Source organism: Pelophylax lessonae, assembly GCF_965119305.1.
Source record: "Pelophylax lessonae genome assembly, chromosome: 3".
Classification (NCBI taxonomy): domain Eukaryota; kingdom Metazoa; phylum Chordata; class Amphibia; order Anura; family Ranidae; genus Pelophylax; species Pelophylax lessonae.
Genome location: NC_138770.1, coordinates 92879409 through 92906254, shown reverse-complemented (window position 1 = coordinate 92906254; position 26846 = coordinate 92879409). Strand labels below are relative to the sequence as shown.

Sequence of the window (26846 nt, the reverse complement as noted above, 5' to 3'; positions counted from 1 at the left end):
AACCGACGAGCGAAAACTCGTACGAAAATTCTCGTAGGACAAAGGCTTTTTTTTGTTGTTTATTGATTCTGATCATGCTCAGTCTCTCTTTTCTGATTTTTTTTTGTACAAAAATCGTACGAAATCGGTACACATTAAATGAAAATCGTTAATTTTTCCCGTACAAGAAAAATTTTGGAGTTTGTCCTTTTCGAGAATGTTCATATGAAAATTCTGAATGGTCTGTAGAAAGTTGTGTACACACTATAAGAAAATCGTACGAAAATTCTTTGGATGAAAATGATCGTCCGATTTTCTTATAGTGTGTACGAGCCTTAACCACTTGCCGATCGCTCACGTTGAGCCTACTGCGGCAAAGTGGTTCGCTATTGTCCAGCGACGTAGACCTACGTTGCTGGACTCCTCCCCTTGTGGGCGGCGCGCTCCCACTGTATTCAATCACAGCGGGAGTTGGGCCAGGGGAGGAGAGGCGGTGATCACCGCCGCTCTTCCCCGATCGTCGGGGATCGAGTGTGGAGATCCGCCCGCTTGTGTAAACAAAGCGGGCGGATCTCCTAAGTGACAGGCAGGGACAGATTGCAGGATTCAGCATAGCTGAACCTGCGATCTGTGCCTGTGTCACTCAGTCACCTCCCCCCACACACGTCAGTAAGCACCAGGCATACATTAACCCCTTGATCACCAATAAAAGTTAACCCCTTCCCTGCCAGTGTAATTTTTACAGTAACAGTGCATATTTATAGCACTGATTACTGTAGTAATGTCACTGGTACCCCCAAAAGTGTCAAAAATGTCAGTCAAGGGTCCACTCTGTCCGAATGTCGCAGTCCCGCAAAAAAAATCGCAGATCGCCGCCATTACTAGTTAAAAAAAAACAATAAAAATTACAAATTTCCCGTAGTTAGTAGCTGAGATAACTTTTGCGCAAACCAATCAAAAAAGGCTTATTGCGATTTTTTTAACAAAAATATGTAGCAGAAAACAAATTGGCCTAAAATGTTAAAAAATTTTGATTTTTACATTTTTTGGGGGGAATTTCATATAAAAAAATGTGAAAAATATTGTTATTTTTTCAAAATTGTCGCTCTTTTTTTGTTTATAGTAAAAAAAGTAAAAATCACACAGGTGATCGAATACCACCAAAAGAAAGCTCTATTTGTGGGGAAAAAAAGGATGTCAATTTAATTTGGGTACAGTATCGCTCGACCGCGCAATTGTCCGTTAAAATAACGCAGTGCCGAATCGCAAAATATGGCCTGGTCAGGAATGGGGTAAAATCTTCCGGTCCTAAAACGGTGAAAAATACGCTCATTGAGAATTTTTTGTCAAAGACATGTAGCTAAATACATTTTGGGCTAAATATATGACAAATATTGAATATATTGGATATTTTTAACTGTCAAATTAGAAAAATATTGTTATTTTTTCAAAATTGTGGCTTTTTTTTATTAATATCGCAAAAAATTAAAAGCGCAGAGGTGATCAAATACCACCAAAAGAAAGCTCTGTTTGTGGGAAAAAAAGGACATAACTTTTGTTTGGGTACGGCATTGCATGACCACGCAATTGTCAGTTAAAGTCGCACAGTGCCGAATCGCAAAAAGTGGCCTGGACGTAAAGCAGGAAAATCCTCCGGTGGTAAAGTGGTTAACCACTTAAGGATTTGGCTGCTCAAAGACCAGGGCCTATTTTGCGATTTGGCACTGCGTGACTTTAACGGACAATTGCGCGGTCATGCGACGCTGTACCCAAATGAAATTGACGTCCTTTTTTTTCCCTATAAACAAAAAAAGAGCGACAATTTTGAAAAAATAACAATATTTTTCACATTTTTTTATATGAAATTCCCCCCAAAAAATGTAAAAATCAAAATGTTTTAACATTTTAGACCAATTTGTTTTCTGCTACATATTTTTGGTAAAAAAAATCACAATAATCGTATTTTGATTGGTTTGCGCAAAAGTTATTGCGTTTACTAACTACGGGAAAGATTTATGTCCTTTTTATTGTTTTTTTTAACTAGTAATGGCGGCGATCTGCGATTTTTTTTTTTTGCGGGACTGCGAAATTGCGGCGGACAGATCGGACCCTTGACTGAAATTTTTGACACTTTTGGGGGTACCAGTGACATTACTACAGTAATCAGTGCTATACATATGCACTGTTACTGTAAAAATTACACTGGCAGGGAAGGGGTTAACTTTATTGGTAAACAGTGGGTTAAGTGTGTCCCTAGGTGTGTGTTTCTAACTGTGGGGGGCGTGGCTTGTGATGTAACCACAGAGACATACGATCCTACATAGCAGAATCGTACAGTCTCTGCAGTTACACCAGGGAGAATGACAGACGGCTGTGTTTACATTAGCCGTCTGCCTTTCTCCCTCTCCAGCGGGAGATCGCGAGTGGCCGACATCAGAGCTGCTGGTCATTTGTGCGGGGATGCCTGTGAACGAGGGGGAGCAGGAGCGCACCTCCGGCGGCGCGTGCTCGCCCCCCACAGGCGGCTGAGCGAGTAACGTACCCATACGTCACTTTGCCCAGCAGCGGCTGCCTGCTGCAGTGTATCTGCGGTGGGCGGTCGTTAAGTGGTTAAGTAGGGTGGAGGTGGTCCAGTGACACAGGAAGCCTTTGAACTGAAGTGTAGCTTTACTATCCTTCAAGCTGTAACACTGCCCCCATGGGAGCTGCTTAGATTGGATTCCCCTGGGTTACCCATAGCAATAGTCTGTTAAATATTGGCACTTTAACAGTTGGCTCAGTCAATGAACAGTCCAGGGGATTTGGTTTTTGTGTTTTATTTAGGAACTTGGATAGGAGAAGGGATGAGTGGGATACTCCAACTTGACAACTATACACATGTTTTGAGGACTTCTAACTAGATTGAGTGCGGCAAGGCCGCTGCTTCACCAAAGTGAAGATATGAAGGGTGAACTATTCTGTGAATTACTCTTCAGGGTCTAACTAAGCCCCCACTTTTCTCACTGACCGTGTGTGCTAGCTCTTGTCCTCTGACCCTACAGGAGTGGTCCCCTTCCTGGGCAGACCTCTGGCAGGCTCCCTGGTACTCACGGACACTGTTTTTCCTCAGTGAGCTCTGCCTTTAACTCCACCGTCAGTATCCTGGACCTCTTGGCTCAGCACCACACTCTGGCTCACCAGGCCGACTGCCTGTGGCCACTTTCCTTGCTGACAGGAGGAGCCAGGTCACCCTCCTCCTGGGACCTGGCTCTCCGCCCAAAGACATCTTGTCACATGTGCCCTTGGCTTTTATGATCATTCCCAGGATGCACTGTGGTTGTTCCCTCCCACTGGGACTGCCACAAATGCCTGTGCGTCACTGGCTGGATTTCCTTCACTGTCCAACAGGCTCCCCTATTGGATAGTGTGGTGACACTCCCTCAGACCAAGTGAATCACACATGGACACATGCAACAGGAAAACTAACAATCCTGCTCCCTAATAAGCAGGCAGAGCCAAAAACTAAGCTTTTACATAGCACCTTTCTAGGAGGGTGCTACCAAGCTATAGTGTGGAAGACGTGTGGGAATCACTAGAGTGGCTGAACAGATTTCCAAATGTCTAAGCGGGTAAAACCATTCATGAAGATGGATTTTGAAGTGTATTTCAGCTGTTTGGCTGGCGTTCCACTTTACGCAAGTCAAGGCGCGCGGCTTCCGTAAATGAAATATTTTTCGACTTACAAAAACTCATTTAAGCATGTAACGATAACAGCTGTGTTCTGCTTTTCCCCCAAAACAACTTTGCTTCCTACCTTTGATTCTGTTGTATAACTAATTCTTTTTTCCTGCAATATTATATATGTTAACTAGAAGCCCTGATCTTAACGAAGACCAGCAAGCCAGCGTTCCAGACCCCGCACATGAGTCTAATCTTCCAATTATGTCCGTGTTACTTTGAAAACTGGTTTATTTCAACAAGTTCAATTTTATGGCTTCCTTACCAAATTATAGAGTGCCGGGTCCAGCGTGTGTCGGGGAGTTCTCTTGTAAAACCGTAGCATGCCATAAACAACGCTCATAAATTGCAGTTTTCCTCTTTATTAACATCCTTTTTCCTGATGATAAAACAGTTAAGTTGCCTGTGCCTCTCTGCCCGGGAGGAGTGTGAAAATGAAGATTTAGGGGGTCTGAACAGAAGTCGCAATAGGAAGGTGTCTGCTTGCCTTTTCAACTGCCAGACACACTTTTATGGCAGCTGTAAATATTGTCAGGTTTTTTTTTCCAGAGAGCTCACAGTGATGCACACAGCACAATCATATCCCTCTGTCAGGTACAAGTCTTCCTGTACCCTGCAAAAAGTGTGTAAACTTGATTATTTTATAGTAAATAATACTATAGAAATACAATGTATTTGCAATAGGGTGGCATTGATGAAAGGATTAAAAAGATGTAAAATTCTGCGCTATGGTCTAAAACAAATGTGTATGTGGCTGCAGTCCCCACTAAGACTAACCACCTAAGTGGTGTCTGATAAGGATATGCAATGTAGAGGTGGGTTTTGGCGTTGCTCTTTAGGTAATGGATGCTGCAGGCTATAGGACTAGTTAAAAATAGGTACATGTGTCACCATATTCTAAGTCCACCGCTGACACCAATGATGGGGCACTATTCCTCATACCGACACCAACAATGGGGAACTATTCCTCATACCGACACCAACGAAGGGGCACTATTCCTCCCACTGACACCAATGATGGGGAACTATTGCTTGGACTGACACCAAGAACGGAGCTCTATTTCTTTTACAGACACCAACCATGGGGCACTGTTCCTTCCACTGACAGCAGCAATGAGCACAATTCTTTCCACTGACACCAATGATGGGGCACTATTTCTTTCACTGACACCAATGTGTCAGGTCATCTGTGGCCAGGTGACAACTGCACCCTGTTGGAAGCAGGGGTGCCGCGCAAGGTAGTGAACCCGATAGCAGACTGCTGCGGATGGACCGGAACTTGAGCCCAAGATTCCCCAGGGCGCGGAGTCTAAGACCCAGCAGGTGTTCACCAGAGCCTCTAGTGGTAAGGATGGACTTGGCTGCCGCTGGGCCCAGGTTGCGGCCCCTGGGGTCCCCCGGGTCACGCTCCATAGGAAGAGAAGGGAAGCAGCCACTCGGGAAACTCAGAATGGTGATGGGTAAGCCAAGGTCGGGGTAACAGGCAGACGAGGGTAACCAAGGGACAGGCCAAAGGTCAGGGTAACAGGCAAACAGGAATAGTCAGAGACGAGCCAAAGTCGGTACACAGAAAGGTAGATCAAGCACACGGCAGACAGGAAACAATAAACAAACACTGTTGAACAGCAAAGCAGACGGCAGTGCACTGGTTTATATAGACTTCCTGTGATGACCTGGGGTGGGGCAGGAACAGGAAGGAGAGATGATCAAAAGGAACCAGAAGTGAAGTCTGGCCTCTAATATAGACATGAAGGAACAGGTAAGCTGCCAAACACTATTGCAAGTCCATGACACAATGATGGAGCACTATTCCTTCCACTGACACCAATGTGTCAGGTCACCTGTGGCCAGGTGACAACTGCACCCTGTTGGAGGCAGGGGTGCAGCGCAAGGTAGTGAACCTGATAGCAGACTGCTGCGGATGGACCGGAACTTGAGCCCAAGATTCCCCAGGGCGCGGAGTATAAGACCCAGCAGGTGTTCACCAGAGCCTCTAGTGGTAAGGATGGACTTGGCTGCCGCTGGGCCCAGGTTGCGGCCCCTGGGGTCCCCCGGGTCACGCTCCGTAGGAAGAGAAGGGAAGCAGCCACTCGGGACACACAGAATGGTGATGGGTAAGCCGAGGTCGGGGTAACAGGCAGATGAGGGTAACCAAGGGACAGGCCAAAGGTAAGGGTAACAGGCAAACAGGAATAGTCAGAGACAAGCCAAAGTCGGTACACAGAAAGGTAGATCAAGCACACGGCAGACAGAAAACAAGAAACAAACACTGTTGAACAGCAAAGCAGACCTGCAGTGCACTGGTTAATATAGACTTCCTGTGAGGACCTGGGGTGGGGCAGGAACAGGAAGGAGAGATGATAAAAGGGAACCAGAAGTGAAGTCTGCCCTCTAATACAGACATGAAGGAACAGGTAAGCTGCCAAACACTATTGCAAGTCCATGACACAATGATGGAGCACTATTCCTTCCACTGACACCAAAGATGGGGCACTAGTCCTAACACTGACACCAACGATGGGGAACTATTCCCCCAACTGAAACCAACGATGGAGCAATATTTCTTTCACTGACACCAACAATGGGGCACAATTCTTTCCACTGACACCAAGGATGGGGCACTGTTTCTTTCACTAAAACCAATGATGGAGTAATATTCCTTCCACTGACACCAGGGATGAGGCACTATTCCTCCCACTGACACCAAAGGATGGGGAACTATTCCTCCTACTGACACCAATGACTGGGCACTATTTCTTTCACTAAAACCAATGTTGGGGCACTATTCCTTCCACTGACACTAACAATGGAGCTCTATTTCTTTCACAGACACCAACAATGGGGCACTATTGTTTCCACTGACACCAATAATAGGGCACTAGTCCTCACACTGACACCAACGATGGGGCACTATTTCTTCTGCTGACACCAATGATGGAGTACAATTTCTTTCACTGACACCAACAATGGGGCACAATTCTTTCCACTGACACCAATGATAGGGCACTATTTCTTCTGCTGACAGCAATGATGGAGTACAATTTCTTTCACTAACACCAACAATGGGGTACAATTATTTCCAATGACACCAATGATGGGGCACTATTTCTTTCACTAACACCAATAATGGAACACTATTCCTTCCACTGACACCAAGGATGGGGCACTAGTCTTCACACTGACACCAGTGATGGGGAACTATTCCTCCCATTGACACCGATGATGGAGCACTATTTCTTTCACTGACACCAATGATAGGGCATTATTCTTTCCACTGACACCAACCATGTGGCACTATTTCTTTCACAAACACCAACAATGGGGCACTATTCCATCAACTGACACCAATTATAGGGAAGTAGTCCTCCCATTAACACCAACATTGGGGCACTATTCCTTCCACTGACAAAAAAGATGTTGCACTATCTTCCCACTAATACCAATGATGGGGCACTATTCCTCCTTCTACTGACCACAGGGGTGCTGTGTACGTTTTTTTCTCCCACTGGCCATCAAGCCTGAAACATTATCTACTCCCACTGGCCACAGTCTGGCCCCCTGAAGTGGAAAGGGCAGTAAGCTGGCCCTTTGTTTAGATGGTTAGGAAACCCCTGTCCTAGAGGTACAAATAACTTCTAGTATGAATATCTGCTATATTACAGTACTGTGATTATTACCAGTATATAACATACAGCACAACATTCTGTATGGGTGTGAAGTTTTTCATTTACTGCTCAACATACAGAATGGGGCAATCTTTTACATCCACTATAGTTATAGCAGAGTGTACCAAATGGCATGAAGAACTTCTAGTATGAATATCTGCTTTATGACAACAATGTAGTTATTAACAGTAGGGAGTATATAACACATGGCACAGCATTCAGACAGGACTGGTGTGGAGTTTGGTAAGTTAGTGCCTTACATACAGATAAAGGCAATTGATTATGTCCACAGTAGTGTACAGAGTAGAACAAATAACTTCTAGTATCAATAATATCTGCTATATGCCAATACTGTGACTATTAATAGTAGGGAGTATATAAAACATGAAATCACATTTATATTGGACTTGTATGCAGAATTTATTAGTGCCCACCATATAGTATAAAGAAAACCATTATATACGTATTACTGTAGATCTTAGCATAGTGTACAGAGTGGTGCAAAAAAAATTCTGGTATAAATATTTGCTAAATGACATCTCTCTGATTATTACAGTGAAGAGTATATATCGTATGGCACAGCATTTAGACAGGCCTGGTGTGGAGTTTGTCACTTAATGTCCAACACACAGAGTAAGGCAACCCATTATGTCTGCAGTAGGGCATAGCATAGGGTACAGAGTGGTTAACATCTAGTATAAATAATATCTATGATATGACAATACTGTGAATTTTAACAGTGGGGAGTATATATTATACAACACAGCATTCGTACTGGACTAGGGTAGAGTTTGTAAGTTAATGCCTAACATACAGAAAGTGACAGTCAGTCTTGTTCATAGTAGAAAGAGTGAAAGGAATGGTGCAGCCCATAGTGTGTCATTTGCAGCTTTGAGTACAAAGTGCCTGGAATATTCCATGTACAGCACAGTGTGAATATATTCTTTATATTTTATTCAAGTCTTTCTTTATTCAATTCTATTCTATTTTTTCTATTATATTCCTTTACTTTCTATTCTATTTTATTCTCTGTGGAACGTGGAAAACAAATCGAAAACTATTCAAATTCGAAAACTAATCAAATTTGAAAACTTTTCGAATTCAAAAACTATTCAAAAATGATTCGAAATCAATTCGAATTTGAATTTCTTTCAAATTTTCTTCCGTTATTTTTCGGATTAGTTTAAATTTGGTACTATTATAGTTTGAAAATTTGGATGCATCCAAATTTCCGAAAATGGAAAATTCGTCCGAATCATACTTCACTTGGGGCTTTATGTCTGCAATAAAACAGCACTGTATGTGTATATATTGTGTGTGTGTGTATATATATATATATATATATATATATATATATATATATATATGCAAAAGAGTGCCAGATCATTCACTTTTCTGTTTATTAATACAACAATATTGTGAAAGTATACCGAATAACATAGAGAACAGCATTCAAAGGGAAGCAGTGCATATTACGTAACATATTGCACAATGGGCACAGTTGGGCAGCCTGGAGTAAGTAATGTACAGCCAGAGTATGTTACATGCCAACACAGTGCACAACGAGTAGTTTATGGGCTATGTATAATACATAGTACAGTATATGGAGTGGGGAAGTATTGAAAATGTCACACACAGCACAGTGTGTGGAACAAGGCAGCCTCAGGTATGTCATATACAGCACAATGTTTCGATTGGGGCAACCAAAGTATGTAACATAAACCATAGTATATAAATGTATGAATTAGGGCAGTCTGAGGTATGTTATTAATAAAAACAGAAAGCAATGATGTGGAAGTTTCACATTTCAATATTTTATTCAGAATACAACATAGATGACATAGCAAATGTTTAAACTGAGAAAATGTATTATTTTAAGGGAAAAATACATTGATTTTAAATTCCATGGCATCAACACATCTCAAAAAAGTTGGGACAAGACCATGTTCACCACTGTGTGGCACCCCCTCTTCTTTTTATAACAGTCTGCAAACGTCTGGGGACTGAGGAGACAAGTTGCTCAAGTTTAGGAATAGGAAAGTTGTCCCATTCTTGTCTAATACAGGTTTCTAGTTGCTCAACTGTCTTGGGTCTTCTTTGTCGCATCTTCCTCTTTATGATGCGCCAAATGTTTTCTATGGGTGGAAGATCTGGACTGCAGGCTGGCCATTTCAGTACCCGGATTCTTCTTCTACGCAGCCATGATGTTGTAATTGATGCAGTATGTGGTCTGGCATTGTCATGTTGGAAAATGCAAGGTCTTCCCTGAAAGAGACGATGTCTAGATGGGAGCATATGTTGTTCTAGAACTTGGATATACATTTCAGCATTGATGGTGCCTTTCCTGATATGTAAGCTGCCCATGCCACACGCACTCATGCAACCCCATACCATCAGAGATGCAGGCTTCTGATCGGAGCACTGATAACAACTTGGGTTGTCCTTGTCCTCTTTAGTCCGGATGACATGGCATCCCAGTTTTCCAAAAAGAACTTCAAATTTTGATTTGTCTGACCACAGAACAGTTTTCCACTTTGCCACAGTCCATTTTAAATGAGCCTTGGCCCAGATAAAACGCCTGGGCTTCTGGATCATGTTTAGATATGGCTTCTTTTTTGGCCTATAGAGTTATAGCCGGCAACGGCGAATGGCACGGCGGGTTGTGTTCACCGACAATGTTTTCTGGAAGTATTCCTGAGCCCATGTTGTGATTTCCATTACAGTAGCATTCCTGTATGTGATGTAGTGCCGTCTAAGGGCCCGAAGATCACCGGCATCCAGTATGGTTTTCTGGCCTTGACCCTTACACACAGTGATTGTTCCAGATTCTCTGAATCTTTGGATGATATTATGCAGTGTAGATGATGATAATGTCAAACTCTTTGCAATTTTTCTCTAAGAAACTCCTTTCTGATATTGCTCCGCTATTTTTCGCCACATCATTGGGGGAATTGGTGATCCTCTGCACATCTTGACTTCTGAGGGACACTGCCACTCTGAGAGGCTCTTTTTTACCCAATCATGTTGCCAATTGACCTAATAGGTTGCAAATTGGTCCTCCAGCTGTTCCTTATATGTACATTTAACTTTTCCGGCCTCTTACTGCTACCCGTCCCAACTTTTTTGGAATGTGTAGCTCTCATGAAATCCAAAATGATCCAATATTTGGAATGACATTTCAAAATGTCTCACTTTCAACATTTGATATGTTATCTATATTATATTGTGAATAAAATATAAGTTTATGAGATTTGTAAATTAGTCCATTCCTTTTTTACTCACAATTTGTTCAGTGTCCCCACTTTTTTTGGAATTGGGTTGTACATCACATGTTTTGATTGGGGCAACCAAAGTATGCAGCATGAAACATAGTATATAAATTTATGAATTAACCTCCCTGGCGGTATGATTATGTCAGGAATTACATACCAAAAGCGTTACAATTGTTTTCATGGAAATTTGGCGTTATTTATTATAGGCCTACAATTCTTAGTAATTACTGACTTAAACCTGACCAAAACAAGAGTCTAGTAGACATCCCAGATGTGATAAATTTGAAACACAAACGCGTGAATTATAATCGAATCAATATTATTATTTTATTATTTAATATATAATATATATAATAAAATTATATTATTGATTAGATTATAATTCATGCATTATATATTATATATAACGCATGAATTATAATTGAATCAATAATATAATTTTATATATATATATGTGTGTGTGTGTGCATATATATATATATATATATATATATATATATATATATATATATATATATATATGCATATATATATATATGCATATGTATATAAATGCATATATATATATGCATATATATATGCATATATATATATGCATATATATATGCATATATATATATATATATGTATATATATATATATATATATATATATATATATATATATATATATATATATATATATATATGTATATATATATAAAATGTGTTTTGTGCAACGTTTTTTTTTTTTTTTAATTTCCCTCCCTAGTTCTGCTCTCATGCAGCATTGCTGCTGCAGGGAACGGAACTAGGATGTGATCACACCGACGGAGGACGGAGGAGCGGTGGGACTCTCGGCTGGCGGTCACAGCAATGAGAGATCATCGCTGGATCGCCAGGACAAGGTAAGAGAACACCGCTGCGCTCTCTGCAAATCCACCCCGAGCGTGACTCGGGGTTACCGATCCTGCAATGAAAATCCACCCCGAGTCACGCTCGGGATTACCGCCTAGGTGGTTAAAGCAGTCTGAGGTATGTCTCATACTGCACAAATTATAGAGCGGAAAAGTTCATAGATGTGGGATAAATATATATGTAGATAGATAGATAGATAGATAGATAGATAGATAGATAGATAGATAGATAGATAGATAGATAGATAGATAGATAGATAGATAGATAGATAGATAGATAGATATACAGATAGACAGATATGCCTGTCTGTTCAGGCTCAGGGTTAATGTCCTGTTTAATGCAGTTTATAGATCTGTTCTCTATCCCTATCTTATTATATTAATACACCTTGTAAAAAATAGCCCAGATGCCATAGATAATAACATTTATTTCCGTGTCTAAATGAAGAACACATGTCAGTATGATTGTTGGAGTTTTCTGCAGGATTTCATTGTATTGTTTGGCTCCCCCTGAGTCTTTCCGAACAACATGCCTGGGAAAAAAGGCCTCTTTATTCAGTGACTCAGGGGGTGTGAAATTGGTGGAACTGACAATTACCGAAAGTCCTTTGGGGTGCACAGCAAACACTACTGGGCATATTACATGCGTTTTATGCTGGGCCATCCTAAACAAAAAAAAAAGCATGTTTCCTTTGCAAGGTGAATATTCATGAAATGTTATACTTATCTTTTGTTAGAAACAGAGGGGGAAAAAATAAGTAAATATTACAAGGCTGATCGGTGATATGATTGCAGGGGGACACAGTCGGAGAGTTGTCAAGACAAATAACTTGAACAAAGTTGTGAAGTGCCAGGGATGTCCATTTACTTTTTACATAATTGTTTTAAAGGGACCATTCACCAAATCAGTTTAAAGCCCAAATCATGGAAACCTGCCCTGCAAGGGTTGACTGCTGGTTTCCAGCTAGAGGATGTAAAAGTGTTTTTACTTAGGCACCTGTTAGAGAGGAGAATCAGGTGAGTAAAAGTGCAAGAAATGATTTTTAGGTTTCCTAGAATTTAGCTTTAGCCCACATTCACATTGGTCCGATTTGACATGTCAAACCGCATGTCAAATCGGAGCCAATTGCTGCCAATGGCACCGTCCGATTCCCAAAAGTAGTTAGTTTCTGTACTACTTTTAGCGATTTGGGGGGGCATATCCATAAACATCAATCTGTGAAATTGCCCCCGAAGTCGGACTGAAATGCCGGCTTGAAATCGTGTGAAGTCAGCTGAACTCGCACAATTTCAAAAGGGCCTCAGTGTGAACCTGGGCTTAAGGATTCCTGGGGTTTGAATTGATTACCACCAGAACTCTGGGCACACTTTAGAATAAAACCCAGGCATACGTTAGGCAAAATCACCATTTAAAGTACAGCTGCGCCTCATTTTTCCAACCCCCTCAACCTCCTCTCCCAGCCTCTATATTCTTTAGCTAAAGTTGAATCCTGGCAAACAGCGAAACTGAGATATATATACAGTATCTCACAAAAGTAAGTACACCCCTCACATTTTTGTAAATATTTTATTATATCTTTTCATGTGACAACACTGAAGAAATTACACTTTGCTACAATGTAAAGTAGTGAGTGTACAGCTTGTATAACAGTGCAAATTCGCTGTACCCTCAAAATAACTCAACACACAGCCATTAATGTCTAAACCACTGGTAACAAAAGTGAGTACACCCCTAAGTGAAAATGTCCAAATTGGGCCCAATTAGCCATTTTTCCTCCCCCGTGTCATGTGAACCATTACTGTTACAATGTCTCAGGTGTGAATGGGAGCAGGTGTGTTAAATTTGGTGTTATCGCTCTCACTCTCTCATATTGGTCACTGGAAGTTCAACATGGCACCTCATGGCAAAGAACTCTCCAAGGATCTGAAAAAAATAATAGTTGCTCTACATAAAGATGGCATAGGCTATAAGAAGATTGCCAAGACCCTAAAACTGAGCTGCAGCACGATGGCCAAGACCATACAGCCGTTTAACAGGACAGGTTCCACTCAGAACAGGCCTCGCCATGGTCGACCAAAGAAGTTAAGTGCACATGCTCAGCGTCATATCCAGAGGTTGTCTTTGGGAAATAGATGTATGAGTGCTGCCAGCATTGCTGCAAAGGTTGAAGGGGTGGGGGGTCATCCTCTCAGGTCTCCGACCATATGCTACACACTGCATCAAATTGGTCTGCATGGCTGTCGTCCCAGAAGGAAGCCTCTTCTAAAGATGATGCACAAGAAAGCCTTCAAACAGTTTGAAGACAAGCAGATATGGATTACTGGAACCATGGTCTAACTTTTTTGGTTCAGATGGTGTCAAGCGTGTGTTGCGGTAACCAGGGGTGGAGTACAAAGACAAGTGTGTCTTGCCTACAGTCAAGCATGGTGGTGGGAGTGTCATGATCTGGGGCTGCATGAGTTCTGCTGGCCCTGGAGAGCTACAGTTCATTGAGGGAACCATAAATGCCCTCTGTTACATACTGAAGCAGAGCATGTTCCCCTCCCTTCGGAGACTGGGTCACAGGGCAGTATTCCAGCATGATATTGACCCCGAACACACCTCCAAGATGACCACTGCCTTGCTAAAGAAGTTGAGGGTAAAGGTGATGAACTGGCCAAGCATGTCTCCAGACCTAAACCCTATTGAGCATCTGTGGGGCATCCTCAAATGGAAGGTGGAGGAGCTCAAGGTCTCTAACATCCACCAGATACGTGATGTCATCATGGAGGAGTGGAAGAGGACTCCAGTGGCAACCTGTGAAGCTCTGATGAACTCCATGCCCAAAAGGGTTAAGGCAGTGCTGGAAAATAATGGTGGTCACACAAAACATTGACACTTTGGGCCCAATTTGGACATTTTAACTTAGGGGTGTACTCACTTTTGTTGCCAGAGGTTTAGACATTAATGGCTATGTGTTGAGTTATTTTGAGGGAACAGCAAATTTACACTGTTATACAAGCTGTACACTCACTACTTTGCATTGTAGCAAAGTGTAATTTCTTCAGTGTTGTCACATGAAAAGATATAATAAATATTTACAGAAATGTGAGGGTGTACTCACTTTTGTTAGATACTGTATATATATATATATATATATATATATATATATATATATTCAGGGCCCTCCCAGCGAGATAGATGTGAAACCACATAAACACGCCACAGCACTCACAACATAACGTAGACCTGAGGTGTGCCCTGGTCAGCTAGTCAGTACACCAAAAAGGGAGCAAAAATACCAGGATAGTGAAAGCTGTTTTATTGGTATATATGACATTTATTGGGCAAGCTTGGTAAAGGCTTGTGACATCTCAACCTGGGGATTCGTAATGTACTGGGTAAAGCAGGTAGATTTCCATCTGCCAAATATTCTGATGACATGACCAGGCACCCCATGCCGGGAGGCAGCCCGAGACTGCTCTGATTCCAAAGGAGTGCCCGGAAAACTGGTTAGGGTTGAGGCTTAGATTAGCCAGGAGGATGCAAACATGTATGATGAACTGGCGAGCTGTTAGTGGGCTGGAAGGAAAAGGCAACAATGGGCTGGAGCTAGACTGGCTCAGCAGGTGTGATAACAACTGGTCCAGAACCGCTACTGGACACCATTCCTTGTGGGTCTGGAAGAATTTTATGTCAACCCTGGTGCTGGACTGATGAGTTTTGCACACTGCCAGATGTAGGACAAATGGTCTTGAAGGCGGGCCAGATGGCACCTACATAGCACCTTGTAACCAGGGCTACTGTCAGTGAACTCACCAGGCCATAGGCAGCTGTAGAAGGCCAGGTAGATAGCTGCTTGGATGACTAGGCTGGGGAGCAACCCAAAAGGGGACTGTGACAGGATGGCTGACATGTCCCGGAATGTGGAACTTGATATGGGCAAGTGTTTGCTACTGGCTACAGGCTGATGTTTCTGGATGTCATGCAGCAATGCTTTGACAGCATAGGTCACGAACAATGAGGGTTTCCCAGGGGCTTGTATTATAATTATTATTATTATACAGGATTTATATAGCGCTAACAGTTTGCGCAGCGCTTTACAATATAAGGGAAGACAATACAGTTACAATACAATTCAATACAGGAGGAATTGTATGGCCCTGCTCGTTAGAGCTTACAATCTAGAAGAGAGGGTCAAGTGAAACAAAAGGCAATAACTGTGGGGGATGAACTGATGGAGAAAATGGAAGTATAGTTGGTAGGTGTGGGTAGGAAAGGCTTCACTGAAGGAAAGGAGGGTTTTTAGGGATCATCTAAAAGCTAATAGAGTAGGAGATAATTGGACAGATTGGGGTAAGGAGTTCCCTAGGATTGGAGATGCTCTGGAAAAGTCCTGGAGGCGAGCATGGGAGGAGGTGACGAGGGAGCTAGAGAGCAGGAGGTTTTGAGAGGAACGAAGAGAGCGATTAGGTTGGTATTTTGAGACTAAGCTAGTGATGTAGCTGGGGGCTAAACTGTGGATGACTTTGTAAGATGTTGTTAGTATTTGAATTGAATTTGTTAGGTGAGCGGAGGCCAGTGGAGGGCTTGACAGAGAGGAGTAGCGGACACTGAGCGATTGGTAAGGTGGAAGAGTCTGGCAGCAGCATTCATGACGGATTGAAGGGGGATAGCCTATGTAGAGGTAAGCCAATGAGAAGGGAATTGAAGTAGTCGAGGCGCGAGATGACCAGGGAGTAAACTAGGAGCTTTGTTGTGTCATTGGTAAGAAAGGAGTGTATTTTGGAGATGTTGTGGAGGTTGAGGCGGCAAGATTTGGACAGTGATTGGATGTGGGGCTTGAAGGAGAGTTCAGAGTCCAGGACAACACCTAGGACCTTGGCATGCGGGGATGGGCTGATAGTTGTGCCATCGATATTGACAGAGAGATCGGGGGAAGAGGCACGTGGTGGAGAAATAATTATAAATTCGGGTTTGAATAGATTGAGTTTGAGGAAGTGGTGTGATATCCAGACTGATATATCTGATAGTAAATTAGTGATACGTGAGGAGACTGAGGGAGTAAGCTGAGGGGTGGATAAATAGATTTCAGTATCGTCAGCGTAGAGATGGTATTGGAAGCCGCGGGAGGCTATCAGCTTACCCAGAGAGGAAGTTGTAACGAGACCCTTGCTCGCTCGCTTCCGCTCTCCTGACACTCCTCTGCTTCTAGTGAGTCAGCTTGCAGATCGCAACGTCTGATGGTTCGGTCAACCAAGGCTCCGGGATCCGAACTACAGCTATGTGCCGTTCGGAATCCATTAGAACAAACACCAGGCAGGCTGTATGTAAGTTCAAACAGGAAGACGATTTATTGGAAGTACACAGCACACTTTTATACAGAATTTGGAACATCCTGCCCCCAACAACCGCTTTCCCATTGGTCAATTGCACAGTACATGCCGTTCTCCTTCAGGTCCTCCTTAGCCATGCAAATGAGGACTTGAAAATTAGTCAGCAGGGATTGGTCAGATAGCTTGATTAGAAGGACTGTTATGTGTAATGAGACAGAAGCCCCCAGGGGACAATCAATGTACTCAATAGCCAGACACGGAACAATGGGAGGTCATCAGCACTCAGCATGAGACAGGGCAATCCACATTCCCTCCCAATACACAAACAAAAGGAAAGCCTCTCTGACACTGAAAGATATGTAACACACACAGCACTCAGAAATCACAGACCTCATGGCAAATGGGAACAAATCTCAATATTTCTACATGGAGACATTGCTGACAAATATGAAGCAATCCAAACCACCACCCATCTGTCCTTAAATTCCAGTACCGGTGAACACCGTCACAGAAGTGTAGATTGAAAATAGGAGAGGTCCAAGAATAGAACCTTGGGGGACCCCAACAGAGAAAGGAAGAGGAGAGGAGGAAGTAAAATTGTAAGTAACGCTAAAGGTGTGGTTGGATAAGTAGGAAGAGAACCAGTGAAGAGTACAGTCATGGAGACCAAAGGCATGGAGTTTTTTGAGGAGGAGGGGGTGGTGAACCGTATCAAAGGCAGCAGAAAGGTCCAGGAGTAGGTGTATTGTAGGGAGAGGAAATGCTGGATGCCAGCTAGGTAAAGTCTGACAGTGTTGCAGGACAGGCTCAGATGAGTGTGGCAGTAAGACATGAAGGCCAAGACGTGCTTGATGTGACCTGTGCCTGTCCCGGGGCATGAGGCAAGGAATTCGCTGTAAGTGATCCAGGCGGTGCAGTAGGCTTTCAGTGCTGGGTGACAGTGACCGGTTTATGAGCAGCGTAGCATTGTGAATGTGGTATTTTAGCCCATCGTTAGCTGCGACCAAGGTGGGATAGGAAATGAGGTCGGTTCGGCTTTGGGTATCTGTAAGAAATACAAAGGAAGATTGAGGCGGGACAGTGCATCTGCTATGAGATTGCACTTGCCAGGTATGTAAGTACAGTGCATATTGAAATTGTAGTGAAGGGATATCTGCACCAGCCTGCGTAGGAAGGATATGATGGCCAGGGACTTGGACCTACCTTTGTTGACAATCTCAGCCGTGGCTAAGTTGTCAGTGGAGAGGACCACGGTCTGCCCCACCCAGGTGTGTTCCCAGCAGGGGCGTAACTAGAGGGGTTGCAATTGCAATCAGGCCCCATGCTCCAGGGGGTCTGTGCAGCTCCCCTGTACACCTGGATAGAAGGGGCAGCAGGGGCAGCATGTAAATAAATCACTGTCCTCCTTTTTCCTCCTGTAGCTGCAGGAGGAAAATGGAGGAGATTGGATCCTCTGTATGCTTCCCCCGACACTCCTCCTGCCCCCCTCCTACTGTGTTGCCCCCCAGCCGGCTGCTGCAGGGGATGTATCACAATAGAGAACCAGGATGGGGTCGGTAAATATGTAATTTACCAGCTCCTTCCTTTTCTGAATGGACAAAGTCATAGTCAAATACAGTAAAATAATAAAAAATTATACAATTAAAATACCAAAAAATAAAAACTACTGACACCAGTGGGTGAACTTCCAGGATCGCAAAGGTCACACTTGCAACCTGGCCCTGGCATTCCTCCACTGTGGGGAGGCCCCAAGATGGCAGGAAGGGGGCCCACTGCAGAACTTGTGAAAGGGTCCCGCTACGGGACAGTAAAATAGGGCCCCACAACGAGAGTAAAGGGCCCCAGGATCAGTGGGAAGAGCCTCAGGCTTGAAGGGAAGGGCCCCGGCCAGGGGACTGGGGGGCCCGTCATGGTTTCTTGCACCAGGGCCCTGAGGGTTCTAGTTACGTCTCTAGTCCTCAGAACTGAGCTGTCGCGACAGTAGGGTAGAGCTCGAACAATGAGGACGTCTGGCTGAACCCGGGGACCAGGAGGAATTCCTGCGGCCATGGACCTGCAAACCAATGAGTGCCAAAAATGGCAGTGAAGCCTGTGGAGGCTGCTACATCTGTTACTATATGAGGTGAGGAGGCTGAAGCTGTTGGGATGAATATGGATACCCCAATCCAGTTCTCAAGGAAGTTGTCACACATTGCTAGATCTGCAGCAGCTACCTGGTCTAGCCTGATGGTTTGATTGGGGTCCTGTGCGTGGGAAAGGAAGACCAGGAGGCGAGAAATGAAGGAATGCCCCTAAGGGACAATCCTCTTAGCAAAGGTCAGCATGCCTAACAGGGACTGCAGCTGTCTCTTGGTGAGGTAGTGAAGGCAGGAATGATCGCCCTAACCTGACACAGCTTGTCAGGGGGTAGGCTGGCCTGCATAGAGCAGGTGTCAATGGTTATTCCTAGGAAGGTGATGGACACCACGGGGCCTTCCACTTTATGCTCTGCTATGGGCATGTTGAGGTTGCCGAACAATACCTTAATTTGTCTAAATCTGAGGGGAGTTCATCGGGCCCCTTCGATCAGCAGGAAGTTGTCCAGGTAATGGCTGACTTTCTGGCACTGTGCCTGGTGAATTAGGATCCAGGTGAGGGACTGAGCGAAGGTATTGAAGAGCCATGGACTGCTCTTTGAGCCAAAGGTCAGTTTGGTAGCGAAGTAGTATGAATCTCTCCATATGATGCCGTGCTGCTGCCACAAGGAAGGTTCCATGAGTAAGAGCCTAAAAGCATCTGAAATGTCCACCTTAGACAGCCATGTGCCCGTGCCTGTGCCTGCGCTAATGATGGACTGTATAGCTAAGTCAAAGGGCACATCCTTGAGAGAGAACTCTTCAGAAGGAATCAGTGAGTTAAGACTGGGGATGTGGTAGGAATGAGGCATGGACAAGTTGTACACCAAATGTAATTTATTTGAGAATTTGCCCTTGACAAGCCCAATAGGGCTAACTCTCCATGTCTCAAATGGCGATTCAGCAAAGGGGCCGATAATGAATCCCTGCTCCAGCTTGGTCTGCAACAGATTATCAATAGCTTGCTTGTCAGTGGAGGTTCCTGAACTCATGGGTGGTGTGAGGTAGGGTGATGAGCCCCGTGTGGAATCTGGAGAAACCTGCGCACCAGGTATAGTGCGTATGCGATTGACGGGTGAGGGAAAGGTGGAACTCTAGCCATCGTAAGTTCACCCGGCTCAGTCAGGATGAGTTGGGACGCTTGAGGGTGCATGTGCTCTTGGGATGAACTTTATGACAGCTGACACAAATGTGGAGCAGTCTGCATTGGTTGAAGCTGCAAGTGCCATAGTTGAAGTTGTTGCAGATAAGGCATCTTGCCTAGTAACTGGACGGGACGTCCCAACTTGTCCACCTGAGGATGTTGCATAGGGGAAAGCATGCCTTGAGCGGCACTAGAGGTAAAGGGGAAGGTCAAGGAACGTCTGGTGTCCGTGTTGGAGCACCAGTTTGCCGTGTACATGGAGAACTGGCAAATGGCGCAAAGCGGTTAACGCAGACCTGCAAAGTGGCAGCAGAACAACTTGGTGTCCCCGATGCTCCATTTCATACTGGTTTGTAACTGAGCAAGTTTGGCTGCAGCTCTGGCTGCGAAAGAGTGGTGGTAGTTATAAAACGCAGAGCCTCCATATTTGTACCCTAGGTCAACCAGGGCATGGAGGTGCAAATCCATCTCTTCCCTCCTGCTGGGGTTGGCCGAGCACAACACATCCCTAAACATGCCAAAGGCCAGCACAATACTCAGTGATTTACAGTTTGCGATTGAGACTGGGGTCTTTGGCCTTCAGAATCACGATAACGTCCCCCCAGGCATAGGACTTATTCTCAGCCAGATCTTGGACCGTGATGAGCAGGGAAGCCAGGTTAACATCCTTTCCCTTCAGGATGTCCTTCTTTATGCCGGAAGGGACGAGGTGTGCAGGAAAAATAGTGGAACTAGTGTCCGGCGTACCTGTAGGTGGTAGTGCCAAGATGGGTGCTGTGACTTTGTCTAGGGGAGTCACTGCTGGGCACACCTCTAGGACTCCTACTCTCACCTGCCCATCAGAGACTGCTGTGGTCAGTGTGCCGCTGTGCAGCTGGGCGAGAGCTGAGGAGATGGACTGCAGGGATGCTTGCTCGGTTCCGGGTACAGCTGCTGCTGGTGTTGGGAACAGCAGCCTGAATAATTCGGCTTTTCTGGCCATGGCAGGGTGGGGAATGGCCCTACACTGCAGCTCTGCCTTGAGGTTGGGGACAGTCCATCCCCTGAGGGACTGAGTGCTACCTGGGTCTGAACCAGCAGTGGGTGACGGACCGGTGGAGACAAGGTCATCGCTGCCTGGCTGTGACATGATTCCAGCTATAATAAGAAAAGGGGGGGGGGGGTTGTATGTTTTGGAAGAGTTTTGGAAAATGAGAACAGCGGAGGAGAAACAGGGTACGTAAGAAAAAGTGAGTAGCAAGGGAGAGGAAGGACAGAAAAAGGAAGGACAGGCGTACTGAAAAACACGATGCGTTCTGGCAAACGCTGAAGAGTGAAAATTTAGAAAACTCGAAGAGTGCGGGGCAACCAAGGTTAGCCAGGAGGTGACTGGCCAAATAAACAATAGCTTGGGTGCCTGGTCAGTGTCATGCACAGACCTATGAACCAGAGCCCCAGGGCATACTGGGGTGGGAAGCTGCAGTCTGGCTGTGGCCTAAGTAGGAATGTTGCGTTCTGTAGTAGGTGACGTATGGCTGGCCTGCTAATGCCTGCACTGTCAGCAAGCAACTGTTTAGCAGCCATGTCTGCATAGTTTGAAGGTGATGTCCTTCAGAAAATAAGTAAGAAAAAAAATGTGACAGTAGCTAAGCGCCAGACCGGCAGCCCAATTCCCATATGTGAGGTATCGAGATGAAGAAAGGGTGCTGCAGGTTGATGTGGGAGAGTATCCCGTGTACTACCCACCTGACTCATGCCCTGATAGAATAGAGGTCCTGGTTGTAGCCGAGACTGATCTGGCGACTGGGAACCTGAAAAAGGTACCATGGAGGTCCAGGTTTAACCTGGCGTGAAACAGAGCCCTAAGCCTCCCCCCCCCTCCCTCGGGTAAAGCATGCTAAGCCCTGCATGTGTGCAAGTATGTCAGATTATCTGCGAGAAAAACGTCCAACCTTATGCAGGATGGCACCACCTGACCTCATTGACCTATGGAGAAAGACAGACAAGAAAACGTGAGTGGCCGGGTTGAGTGCCACTGGAGACGAGCTTGCAATGCGTGTTGCAAGAAAGTAGCTTTAAAGGGAGGCAAAAACAAGCAGTAGAGAAAAGTGGAAGATGTATGGGGATAACCAAGGCTATGCTGACCAAGTGACACTGAAAAGAGGCATGCTGAAGCATGTCAGCGTTTGCGACCTAAGAAGTCGCATGAGTTGTAAGTGTCAAAGGGCAAATGAGTGGTATGAGTGGCAACTAAGAGCTTGTGGCAGGAACTCCAAGGGGGAGGCCGTGCTGCAGAAGCTTGTGGTGCTTAAAAACGGGTAACGAGTGGTATGAGTGGTGACTGAGAACTTGTGGCAAAGAACCTCGATAAGGAGGCCGTGTAGCAGAAGCTCATGGTGCCTGTGAATGAGTAATGAGTGGTATAAGTGGCGACTGAGAACTTGTGGGGGGGACCTCGTGGGGGAGGCCATTTTGCGGAAGCTCATAGTGCCTGTAAACAAATAATGAGTGGTATGAGGGGCGACTGAGAGTTTGTGGCAAAGAACCTCGAGAAGGAAGCCATGTAGCAGAAGCTTGTGGTGCCTGTTAACGGGTAATGAGTCGTATGAGCAGTAACTGAGAGCATGTGACAGGCAGGAACCTGACACAATATATATATATATATATATATATATATATATATATATATATACAATTTTATTTTTATTTATATACAGTGCCTTGTGAAAGTATTCGGCCCCCTTGAACTTTGAGACCTTTTGCCACATTTCAGGCTTCAAACATAAAGATATAAAACTGTAATTTTTTTGTGAAGAATCAACAACAAGTGGGACACAATCATAAAGTGGAACAAAATGTATTGGATATTTCAAACTTTTTTAACAAATAAAAAACTGAAAAATTGGGCGTGAAAAATTATTCAGCCCCCTAAGTTAATACTTTGTAGCGCCACCTTTTGCTGCGATTACAGCTGTAAGTTGCTTGGGGTATGTCTCTATCAATTTTTTAAACATCGAGAGACTGAACTTTTTGCCCATTCCTCCTTGCAAAACAGCTCAAGCTCAGTGAGGTTGGATGGAGAGCGTTTGTGAACAGCAGTTTTCAGTTCTTTCCACAGATTCTCGATTGGATTCAGGTCTGGACTTTGACTTGGCCATTCTAACACCTGGATATGTTTTTTTGTGAACCATTCCATTGTAGATTTTGCTTTATGTTTTGGATCATTGTCTTGTTGGAAGACAAATCTCCGTCCCAGTCTCAGGTCTTTTGCAGACTCCATCAGGTTTTCTTCCAGAATGGTCCTGTATTTGGCTCCATCCAACTTCCCATCAATTTTAACCATCTTCCCTGTCCCTGCTGAAGAAAAGCAGGCCCAAACCATGATGCTGCCACCACCATGTTTGACAGTGGGGATGGTGTGTTCAGGGTGATGAGCTGTGTTGCTTTTACGCCAAACATAACGTTTTGCATTGTTGCCAAAAAGTTTGATTTTGGTTTCATCTGACCAGAGCACCTTCTTCCACATGTTTGGTGTGTCTCCCAGGGGGCTTGTGGCAAACTTTAAACAACACTTTTTATGGATATCTTTAAGAAATGGCTTTCTTCTTGCCACTCTTCCATAAAGGCCAGATTTGTGCAGTATACGAATAATTGTTGTCCTATGGACAGAATCTCCCACCTCAGCTGTAGATCTCTGCAGTTCATCCAGAGTGATCATGGGCCTCTTGGCTGCATCTCTAATCAGTCTTTTCCTTGTATAAGCTGAAAGTTTAGAGGGAGGGCCAGGTCTTCGTAGATTTGCAGTGGTCTGATACTCCTTCCATTTCAAAATTTTCGCTTTCACAGTGCTCCTTGGGATATTTAAAGCTTGGGAAATCTTTTTGTATCCAAATCCGGCTTTAAAATTCTCCACAACAGTATCTCGGACCTGCCTGGTGTGTTCCTTGTTCTTCATGATGCTCTCTGTGCTTTAAATGGATCTCTGAGACTATCACAGTGCAGGTGCATTTATACCGAGACTTGATTACACACAGGTGGATTCTATTTATCATCATTAGTCATTTAGGTCAACATTGGATCATTCAGACCCCGTTCACACTGGGGCGACGCTACTTCCCGGGGCGACCTCACAGGTCGCGGTGCGCAGCTCGCACCGTGACCTCGGAGCGGCCGGCACGGACTTCATATCATTGAAGTCAATGCAGGTCGCTCCGGGTCACCCCAAAGAAGCTCCAGACCCTTTTTCTAAGTCGGAGCGACTTGTGTCGCTCCTATTAGAATGGGTCCACAGCTTCTCTATGGCAGATGACCTACGGCGACCTGTCAGGCGACCAGGTCACCTGACAGGTCGCCCCAGTGTGAACGGGGTCTCAGAGATCCTTACTGAACTTCTGGAGAGAGTTTGCTGCACTGAAAGTAAAGGGGCTGAATAATTTTGCACACCCAATTTTTCAGTTTTTTACTTGTTAACAAAGTTTGAAATATCCAATAAATTTCATTCCACTTCATGATTGTGTCCCACTTGTTGTTGATTCTTCACAAAAAATTATAGTTTTATATCTTTATGTTTGAAGCCTGAAATGTGGCAAAAGGTCGCAAAGTTCAAGGGGGCCAAATACTTTCGCAAGGCACTGTATATATGTGTATGTATATATTTTCATATTTATTTATTTATTTTTTTTGGTCGTCTCTTTTTTTTTTTTTTGTGTAAAGCACATTCAACCTAGTGCAGGATAAAACAACCTAAGGGAGAAACGACAGACAAGAAAACGTGAGTGGCCGAAATGTGTGCCACTGGAGACAATGAATGGTCAGATCATGTGCCACTGGAGACGTGCTTGCAAAGTTGGCAAGAAAGTAGCCTCAACAGGGAGGCAAAAACAGGGACAAATCGTGGTGACTGGGGTCGGAGTTATGAAGCTAGAGTATCGTGCGTTTGAGTAAGTGCGACCGTATGAATGGTCTAAGTAACAACTGGTCGCTTGTGGCAGGAGCTATTTACCACCTTAATCAGCCACAAACCCGCGCAAAGAATACATGCTGATCTCCAAATGGATGAGGTGGCAACCCCATGGACAGTGAATCATATAACCAGTAAAGCCTGTGTCGAGTGATATCGGGCAACGACCGACAGCGGCTCACAGGCTTGGATTGTAACATTACATATGAAACTAAAAGGGTATAAATCCTACCTGCAACAGTGAGCGAGAACCGCTGACGAAGACCACGAACTGAGAAGCCGCAACACTCTTGTGATTGAACGCACAGAGTAATGAGCACGGAGGGCGCTGGGGAGAGTCGGCCTAGTGACATGTAGTATTGGGCACTGGAACCGGCAAGGAACACAGGTGAGTGGGCTGCTTAAATGCCCCCCTCCCCCGGACTCCTCCAAGAAATTCAGGCCACCATACTGACCTTCTAATAAATTAATAAATAAATAATAAAAAAAAAATATATATATATATATATATATATATATAAACACTTTATGTACTGTAAATATACACATCTGTGCTCAACTGTTTGCATCCCTTTGGAGAATTGGTAATACAGTACTGGGGGGGATTTACTAGTACTGGGGCACTCGGAGTGTGGTGCAGCTGTGCATGGTAGTCATTCAGCTCCTAATTTCAGCTTGTTCAATTAAGCTTTGACAATAAAACCTGGAAGCTGATTGGTTTCTATGCAGAGCTGCACCAGGTTTTGAATGCTCCATTTTTAGTAAATAACCCCTAGTATGGTCCATTTTTAAAGAAAACATGAGTGAGCAGGCAAAACACATTTCTTTTATTGCTTATGGCAGTGGTGTCCAAACTTTTTTAAAGGGGGCCAGATTTGATGAAGTGAACATGCGTGAGGACTGACCATTTTGCCTGACATTTGAACCATTAAAATAAAATACACATACACATATATATATATATATATATATATATATATATATATATATATATATAGGAAATAATAAGCATCAGTACTTTATGAATAAAATCCCACTTGCTGAAACAGGCAGTAGGATTGTAGAAGTGACACCTCCTCGGTCAGCTCCATACATACACACACATACATACATACACACACACACACACACACATTACACACACATACATACATATACACACACACACACACACATATACACACACATACTTACATACACACACACATACATAAATACATGCATACACACACACACACACACACACACACACACATACATACATACACATACACATACACACACACACACACATGCATACATACACACACACACACATATACACCCACATACTTACATACGCACACATAAATACATACATACACACACACACACATATACACCCACATACTTACACACGTGCACATAAATACATACATACACACACACACGCACACACATATATACATACACACACACACACACACACACACACACACACATATACACACACACACACACACACACACACACACATACATACACACACACACACACACACACACACACACACACACATACATACACACACACACATACATACACACACACACACATATATCACACTTACAGAAACAGGCAGTAGGATTGTAGAAGTGACATCTCCTCGGTCAACTACACAGGATCCTTGGGCGGCTCCTACAGGTGGCTGTGTGCGGTGAAGGAGAGGAGGCATTCTGCACTCCCGCGCAGTCGTGGGCAGCACTGGGCAGAACGAGACGAGCGGGGGGGCGGGGATGTGGCATCGCCATCGATACAGGGATGTG

General features: G+C 44.2%; 1 protein-coding gene and 1 pseudogene across 4 annotated transcripts in view; both read left to right on the top strand.

Annotated features, from left to right (window-relative positions):
• The window catches only part of PKHD1 (PKHD1 ciliary IPT domain containing fibrocystin/polyductin), a 1006139-nt gene that overhangs the window by 950053 nt on the left and 29240 nt on the right, over window positions 1-26846 (top strand). The gene's annotated exons all lie outside the window — the stretch shown is intronic.
• On the top strand, window positions 22197-26673 carry LOC309550090 (annotated as a pseudogene). Its single transcript has 2 exons — window positions 22197-22399; window positions 26127-26673. The product of its transcript is annotated as an uncharacterized misc_RNA (transcript).